The sequence below is a fragment of the Rhododendron vialii genome, chromosome 4a, assembly GCF_030253575.1.
Source record: "Rhododendron vialii isolate Sample 1 chromosome 4a, ASM3025357v1".
Lineage (NCBI taxonomy): Eukaryota > Viridiplantae > Streptophyta > Magnoliopsida > Ericales > Ericaceae > Rhododendron > Rhododendron vialii.
In genome coordinates, this window is record NC_080560.1 from 4,204,402 (window position 1) to 4,212,930 (window position 8,529).

Consider the following 8,529-nt stretch of genomic DNA (forward strand, 5'->3'; position numbering starts at 1 on the left):
TGGTAATCCTTTAACTATAGCTGATTGGGAAATTGGTTTTGAGTTCATGAAATTTTTGAAAGTGTTTTATGCTGCTACCGTAGCTTGTTCGGGTGTTCGTTATCCTACTTCTTATATTGTGCTTCATCATCTTTTCAATATCAGTGTCAATTTTCGTAAACATAGGGAACATCCAAATTTTGCACATGCTTGTATAGATATGGAAGGAAAATTCAGAAAATATTATGAGGAAATGCCACCAATATTTATGTTAGCTGCAGTAATGGACCCTAGGATGAAGTTACAAGGTGTTAGCTTGCTCTTAAGAGAGATTGGTACGAATTTGGGGATTACCGCTTTACCTTCTTCTGCTAATGTGAATGATTTACTGAATATCATGTATGCCAAATATGAATCTAAGTTTCGTTCTAATGCTTCATGTACTACTGCTCCTTTAACATCTTCTACAAGTACCAATGATGAATTTTGGGATTTTGTTAGTTCAAATTTAGGAATAGGAAGTAGCACTGGAACTTCACGCATTGAACTTGAGAAATATTTGGACCTAGAATCTATTAATGTGAATGACAGGCGTGATTTTGATGTCTTAGCTTGGTGGAAAAAAAATGAAGATAAATATCCTGTTCTTTCAATCATGGCACGTGATCTACTTACCCCTCCTGTGTCTACAGTGGCATCCGAATCTGCTTTTAGTGCAGGTAAAAGAGTGTTGGATGAGAGGAGGAGCAGACTTGCTCCAGACATTTTGGATTGTCTCATATGTTTGAAAGATTGGGAGGATGCACGCCTTGGAATTCAAAAAAGATCGGCTAAAGATGAATTCAGAGGCTATTTTGCAGATTCTGATATAGACAGTGATTAGGGGGACCTGCTGTCATTTGGTTTGAATCTATTATTCATTTTTTCTGTTGGGGTTGTGTCTGTGGCTTATTCATTTCAGCATTGTGTATGGCTTATTCATTTCAGTAAGTGGGCTGAAGTGGATATTGTGGCAACTTATGAAGGCCTTAAATGGCAACATGATGTTGCCCCCGCTTCAATTTTTGGCTATGATGTATTTTGTTAACTAACATGCTGAGCCTAAGGCCCTAAGTTATGCTGCATGCCTTGTGGTCTGTTTAGCTTCACTTAACTGAAGTGGATGTTGCCTGCATGCGTTGTGGTGTGTGTGGACAGTGTGGCAGTGTGGGGTGTGTGTGTGTGTGTGTCTCCTTTTAGTTTGAAATGAATAAGCCACAGACATAACCCCAGTTTTTGGCAAAGCGAAGTGTGATTGTGTTGCAACTTATGAAGGCCTTTAAGGCAACTTAACGTTGCCGCATCCATTTCAGTTTCCGGCTATGATGATAAAAAAACACTTATGTCTGAGCCGTAGTTGTGTTGTTATGAACTATGAAGTGGTGTTGCAACTTATGAAGGCCATAACGGCAACTTAACGTTGCATCCATTTCAATTTTCTGCTATGATGATAAAAGGAACTAATATCTGAGCAGAATTCAATTTTCTTATTCAATTTCCTTGTTCATTTGGCTTTTATATACCTGTTTTCTGCTGCTGCTGCTGCTGCTGGTTCTTGTTTTGTAGGACATTGTAGACCATAGACGCCAAGAACCAAACCACGTGAAGGCTGAAGCAAATTAATACCAACAAAATGTTGAAGGTGGATTTTCTTACTTATTTTTGTATCCATAGTTGTTTTATGATTCCCTCAATTAAAGTAAATGGTGCTTACTGCTTAGTCTGCTTATGTGTTGGAAATAGTGCATACAACATATGCAGTTTGATCTGTTTGAATACCAAAAGTAAATACGTGAAATAGTAAGGATTGGAGCATTTTCAATCTCTAGACTCTAGTAGTTTATGTGTTAGTATCTCATATTTAGCTTGGTGGATACCTCTAACCTGTTTTTATGCTAACCTGAGGTGTAACGAAGCCAGGCTAAATATTGAGTTGTTTTTAGTTAGTATAGTTACTTTTATTTGATTGCATTTCTTAGCCGAGGTGGTGGCATAACCCCTCGCATATTCTGTTTGCTGAGTTGAGGTGGCGGCCTAGCCCCTCCAGTCTGTTAGTTTGTTAGTCTGTTAGCTGTTTATTTGATTGCATGCCTTGTGGTCTGTTTAGCTTCACTTAACTGAAGTGGATGATGCCTGCATGCGTTCTGGACAATGTGGGGTGTGTGTGTGTGTGTCTCCTTTTAGTCTGAAATGAATAAGCCACGGACAAAACCATGCATATTCATGAGCTTACCAGCATATTTTGGCTTGGCTTAGTAAGTCTAAGAATTGCTTTGAAACTGTAATCAGGAGTTGTTAATACCAGTTTAGTGCGAAACAAAACCTTGAAACAGTAGTTTGTCTTCTCCTTTTGGAATGTTATTGTATGTACTTGACAGAGTCAAATGGTTTAATGAACAGCCAAGAAGTTTAGAAAATCACAAACATACATCATATGCTAATTTTTGAAACACAACCTGCTGAGAATAGGACTGTTCTGGTTCAGTTCTTTTATTATACGAGCTATTAAATGAAGCTCGGGCTTAGCTCATCGAATAACAAATGACCCTGCTAATTTTTGAAACACAACCTGCTGAGAATAGGACTGTTCTGGTTCAGTTCTTTTATTATACGAGCTATTCAATGAAGCTCGGGCTTAGCTCATCGAATAACAAATGACCCTGCTAATTTTTGAAACACAACCTGCTGAGAATAGGACTGTTCTGGTTCAGTTCTCTGGAACAATTCTGTTGAGTTGAGTTCTAAATGGTGGATGACGATTCCATTTGCATTCTGTTCTCTTCGAATGGTAAGAAAAAGCATTGCAAGAGATTGCCCAATATATTCCTGCATTCATTCCAATAACCAACAACTACTTTGCCTAGAATTGAACCTTGAGGTTTTTTTTTTTACCATTCAGCTTTCAGCCGTAGTTGAGTTCACACTAAATATGTATATGTATGAATCGAATTGAATCTATTTGAAAACGAAAAGCCCTAAACTTATGTGTATGTATGTGTAATACCCCTAATCTTTAATTATGTTTTAAGTTAATTATGTGATATGTTTTAAGCTTAATATGTGAGTTATTAGGCTTAATTTGCTAGCTAATGAAATTGGAACATAAGTTGGTATGTGGTACACATACACTCAATCATTTTCTCCCTAAGCCTAGCAATACAAATTAAGGGTTCTACATTCTTCTTTACTTCCTACCAAAAAAACGTAAAGAGAGAGAGAGAGGGAGAAAAAGGGAAACGGCAGGAGGAAGAAAAGAAGGAGAAAAAGAAGGGAAAATTTGGGGAAAACCTAGAGTTGATCTTGCTTGACTTTGATTGAAGTTCCAACTTGGTAAATCATGTTCTTCACACTTGAATTTATATTTCTTGACTTGAATATCATGCTTTACTGGCTGAATTCGTGCTCTAGATGTTTGGTTTAAGTTGAATTGGAGTTTTGGGGTTGAACTCTTAAAAAACTCAAGAACCTAACTTGAAATTCCTTGGATTGGATGTTTAAAATTGTTTTGGTGCATGAATTTGATGTTTTTGGAGTAACCCTTCTATATTTATGAGATTGAGCATGATTATTGAGGTTTTGATGTGAGTTAGAAGTAGTTTGGATGGGTTTAAGGGTTGAAAATCGCAGGAGGAACAGGCTGCGTTTTCTGGAAAAAAAATCTGCAGAATTGAAATCTTGAATCTGTCCTGATTTTGGGAATTTTTTTTGAGGCAGTTCCTAAACTCCAAAACTTATGAAATTTTTATTGAGAGTTCCTCTATGAGTCCTTTATCTATGGTAAAAATTTCGGGATCAGAATCAAAGTACTAAATTCTGTAGAAATTCGTAACCTCGCAGTGCGCAGTTTCGGACTGTGCTGACTGCTCAGACACGTGTTGGGGAAATGGTCATAATTTTGAGCTCGGGCGATGAAATTGCGATCCGATTTCTGATTTTGAAACTAGATTCATAGACCTAAAAAAATGCATGAAGATTGTGTCTTAATTATTCCTGTGCAAAATCAGATTTTAGGTTAAAGGTTGTGAAACTGCAGATTTTGTGACTAATTTTTAAGGCTGGTTATGAATTAGGGTTACTTGAAATGCTGTTTCAACTTCCATGTCCTGTACTCTAATAGCATTGATCATTGATCCTGCAATTGTGTTTCTTACTATTAATTATCTTTGGCTAATGAATGGTTGGATTATCAAGACTTCGTTTGAATTTTGTTTGGACACTTATTTTTCTGTTTTTTCATGTCTCCCACATTTTAACAGGCTCTTTATATTTTATTTGATGCAAGCTTTTTTGGCCAGAGTAGTAGCTGCTTCAACTGTTATGATTGTTTTATTTTCTTAATCTTGTAGTCCGTTCTGTCCTTGAGCTTAATTGAACAAGAGTTGTTACATAAACTAGGATGATTTTGGTTGTATCATGTTTTCAAAGATTGATTGATTTAATAATATGTCTTTACCTTTTTATGTCGTTATTGTTTTTGTGGTGTGATGGGGATAAATTCTTTTAGTTTCATGATTCACCTGGTATAAAAATCCGATAAACCCCAACTGTGATCGTAATCTATCTTTATTTTTAATTACGGTTGTAAACCCCAACTGTGATCGTATGGTATCATTTATCACGGTTCTTAGCCCATAGCGTGATCTTATTGTATCTTTGATTACAGTTCTCATTGTGTACTGTGATCTTATTTCCTATATAAGCATACCTTTTTCTTTTTAATATCAATTTAAAGAGAGATTTAATCACAGTCAAAAACCGTAATGGATTCTTATGACATTTAATAACGGCCCGATCAACCACGGTTTTAAAACCGTGATTGAATTATAACAATCACGGGTAAAAACCGTGATGTTTTAAGGTTATTGTAGTAGTGTCTTCTCTTTCTGGTTTTTTTTCTTCTTCTTTCTTCTCCATTTCCCTTGTCCATTTCTACTACCCTCTTTGAGTGCTTTTACAGAAAGTGAAATTGTAAAGCTAGATCAAGTGACATTGGGTCTTCATCTCTCTCTCAATCCATCGTTGAAGATTGGGTCTTCGTTTGCTTCTTGATTTTGCTTGAAAATCCCCATTACTTCCTCCTTTATTTCAATTGAACTTTTTGGATTTTGAAGACAGAAAGTCAGAAAGAGAGAGAGAGAGTGGAAGTCGGCTTTTGCTCTGGGCAAGACTTGAACTTGCGTCTCGTGCAGCCTATTTTTGTTTTTAGAAATAGTGGAAGCTCAGTTTTGCTACTTCTCCAATTTTCAAAATTTTTTAAAGTCATTCTCTCTTTTTGCAAATGAAAATAGACATGCAAACATACTTCCATGTGGACCATGTCCAGTTTTTTAAAATTCAGGTAAAAAAAACAGAAAAGTGAAAGTGAAAGCGCTACCAAACATAGCCGTAGTGTTCCAACTTCCAAACACATGTATGAACCAGATTGATTATCTAGAACTTGTATGGATGCGGTTTTTTTGAGTGAGAATGGTTTTCCATGGAGAGGAAACGGAGGTGGTAGGATAGAAGGTTTGCCTCCTGTTTGGTGAAATTGTATAATTTGTATGTTTGCAATTTTTTTATTTGGAGAACTTCAATTTTACATATCAAAGAAGATATCCTTCTTTTTTTCACCATATAATTGATAATTATTCCCAATTGTTTGATGGATATGAACAAAATATAATTTGAAGGAAGGAGATGAGCTATTCATAAACTAATCCAAACTCTCCGCCGATCTTGTACACAAGTGGTTCGTCTTCTCTTGTTAAACTATACCATAAGTTGCCTTCTCCTGATTATTTAAGCATTTGCCAGTGCCTGATGTTACTGGATGACCCAGAGGGTGTTTTCAGCATCTTGGAAAAACTTCTACGATCTGAAAATAAGGAATCAGCTTTGCTCGCATTTCAAATAGCTTTTGATCTGGTCGAGAATGAGCACCAAGCTTTTCTACTGAATGTCAAAAATCTGTGTTTTTTGGGCACCAGAATGTGTGTTTTATAGGAAGATTTTTTTTTAGACGAAAATCAATTGCCGGTTGGTAATGTGTATATGAAAATCGATGGCACAACATGGCACGGCACGACACACGATTAAGGGCCGCACGGCATGACACGAACGGACAAAAAAGGCACGGCACGACACGAGTCACACGACCCGACAAAAAAAGGCACGGCACGACACGACAAAAAAAAGGCACGGCACGACACGACCCGACAAAAAAAAGGCACGGCACGGCACGACACGACCCGACAAAAAAAGGCACGGCACGACACGACCCGACAAAAAAAGGTACGGCACGATCCAGCACGATTAATTAATCGCGTACGGCACGACATGACACGATTTAAAAAGGCACGGCCCGACAAAGCAAAATGGCCCACCACGGCACGGCACGGGCACGGTATGGCTCGGCACGCCATGGCACGATGAAGTAAACGGGCACGGTACGGCACGACACGAAGCACGATTGGCACGGAAGAAAATGGCACGGCACGGCACGACAGGCACGTTTGACACCTCTAGCTATCGTCATCAAATTATAATGGGTCATTTATTAATCTGGGAAAAAATTCGGTATAGAAATATTTTTTTCCCCTATGTGGGATCGCTTGACCGCACTACCATGTGAGTGGCGTGTCCACATGAGACAAGCAAGGGAAAGGGGTGAAGAGAGATGGAATGATCTGTTGGGAAAAATATGCGAAATTTTCCACGAGTAAATCACAAAGGAAATAGAATAAATGCAGCGAACGTAATCAAAATGCGCAAATCACAAACCAAACGAACACAAAGAATTTTACGTGGTTTCCCCAAAGTGTGAGGTACGTCAACGGGACCGGAGTCCGATTCCACTATCAACAAAGGTTCTTACAAATGGGTTTACAAGAGATACAAGATCTCAATAACACCTAAGGTTTATCCAACAAATACAACAATTAAGAGGAGAAGACCTCACCAAATATAGATGAACCAAAACCCTCCAATAGCAGTTGAAAAGGAGAGCCGGAAACAGAGCACAAATCAGCCCCAAATGTTGACGAAGATGATGCTGAATATTGCTTCAAGAGAAAGAGAGAATGGCTGTCCCAATTGGTTCTCTTACCCACCGAAACACTCACACACAGTGCACTAAAGTTTTTTCTTTTTCTTTCAAAGCTGCTAACTTTTCTGATGATATTTTTCCCCAAAACAGACGAAAACCGAATTAGCTTCCAGGAGAAGCTTTTCTCATCCCAACAAATCATGTGCCAAACATGTGCTCTAAATGTGAAGAATGTTCCACCAAAATTAGCCCATACAAATATAACTCTTTTGGGCCAAACACAATTATTATTGGGCTAACAAAATATTGGGCTTCCACTAAAGGAGGAAACCCAACATGATCATCTTCGTCTTATTCTCAATCGTCTTCGTCCTCCACTTGTGCACTAGTTCACCATTTTTGCAAGCTCTACTATGGCTGTGTATTCGGGTGTGTGAGAGAAATGTTGGGAGTCTGATCCGTTGCAGGTTCTTTCTTGTGCACGCAGGCCCAATTCTTTGAGAAGTATTTATGGAGTCCACACCACATTGTCTGGACTCAATATATATTGAATGATCCATATTGAACTTTCTAATTGTATATTAAAGTCCAATCTTTTTTCTATTTATGCACGATGTGAAACTCAATCTTTTACACCTGTTCCTAACAAGAGAGACAGAGAGTATCAGGATAGTGCTGAGGCTACAATGGTGCTTACACTAATAAAAAACTTGTAAATTTTTTTTTTGTTAAAAGTTGTTAAGAGTTTTCCGATAGTGAATAAGTTATTAAGAAATGTCAAAATGTCTTAAGTTTTTAGCGATTTTTGTTAATGAAAACGGGGACTAGGAGGAGGCGAGTTACTGTAATGGAGTTATTTCTTTGTAATACATTTATTTAAAATGCCGAGGCCTTGGCGAGGCTGTTGCACGATATGGCTGTTGAGATCGATTTTGCTCGGTAGAATAGCGGAAAGGGGAGATGAATAGGCAGCTTGGAGATGCTTGGTCTTTACCGAGTCTTCTGGACTTGCACATGGTTTAGGTCAATTTATTCTGTCCACAACTGTATTGCACAAAAGGAGAAGACAAACTTTCGTCGGTGGTGTTACATCCAAAAGAAAAGGAACACACTAAAAAACAAAAAAACGCAAAAGAAAAAAGAACGATAGACGTATGACCTGAAGTCAAGTCCACACATAGGAACTTTACATATACTTGTATATGCATGCATTATGAGAACTTGTAACAGTCAGGCTAATGAAACTCGACAGATATATATATCGGGGCGGTTCAATGGACAACTATTTAAACACCTAAAAAAATACCTCATAGTTTTCAATCAAATTTTGATGATCCGAGCAGCTCAATGTGACCAGAACGTGATTTTAAGGGTACCCGCGAGAAATCAGCAAAAAAAAGACCAAAAAAGGCTTGATCTGAGCAGTTTTTAGCTTAGATTTAATGAACGGTTCAATTAAAAACTACTTAAAACAAGCACTTTCC